Consider the following 761-nt stretch of genomic DNA (forward strand, 5'->3'; position numbering starts at 1 on the left):
TCCTTTTCTCCCTCCCCCTCTCCTTCTCTCCCTCCCCCCCTCGCTCTCTCCCTCCCCCTCTCCCGCTCTCCATCTCTCCGACCTCACCATCTACCATCGCTCATAAGGCACTAATATTTTTGACAAAATTTATCTAAGCTAACCCTCCTTCGCCACCTCTACCTTTTCCGTAAGTTAAACCTTAACGCAATGGAACTCGCGCCCTTCCTCATGCAGCGTCCGGTGGCGTTCCGTAGAAAAAAAAAGTAAAACTATGTAATTTGTGTCGCGATTTAGTGAACTCAAGGCTAACTGCATCTACGACATTCTGCTGTTTTCTACGGTCTGATTATGAGTATATATGCCTTGGGTACTTATTTATCATGTGTAACCCTCGCGGAAAGTAAAGAGTTTCGTTTCGTTATGTTAGATTCTTTATTTCGTTAAGGTTATTGGCTCCTGCATCCCTGACGACTTAGCAGTATCTTCTGCCCAGGAATTGACGTGAACTTTTACTGCGTTTCTTTAAATAGCTATAAGTGCAATTAACGAGAACTTGTCTTGTAAGTAATAAATGATTCTCAAACTATATCGAAGGGGTTGCAGTGTCACTGTAAGTTTGACCTCTCCAGTAGACCCTTCCCATTGACGCTATTATCGAGTTTATTGATGCGCGTAGTGAAGAGTGCTGAGCTCCAGTGTGGGTTTGAGTAACGAGCTTCAGTCTCGAGCAGTGCGATGCAAGGAGATAAGTCCTGCGGGGGTTACCTCGGCAACGCCTT

The sequence above is a fragment of the Penaeus monodon genome, chromosome 29 (genome assembly GCF_015228065.2).
Source record: "Penaeus monodon isolate SGIC_2016 chromosome 29, NSTDA_Pmon_1, whole genome shotgun sequence".
In the NCBI taxonomy this organism is placed as follows: Eukaryota; Metazoa; Arthropoda; class Malacostraca; order Decapoda; family Penaeidae; genus Penaeus; species Penaeus monodon.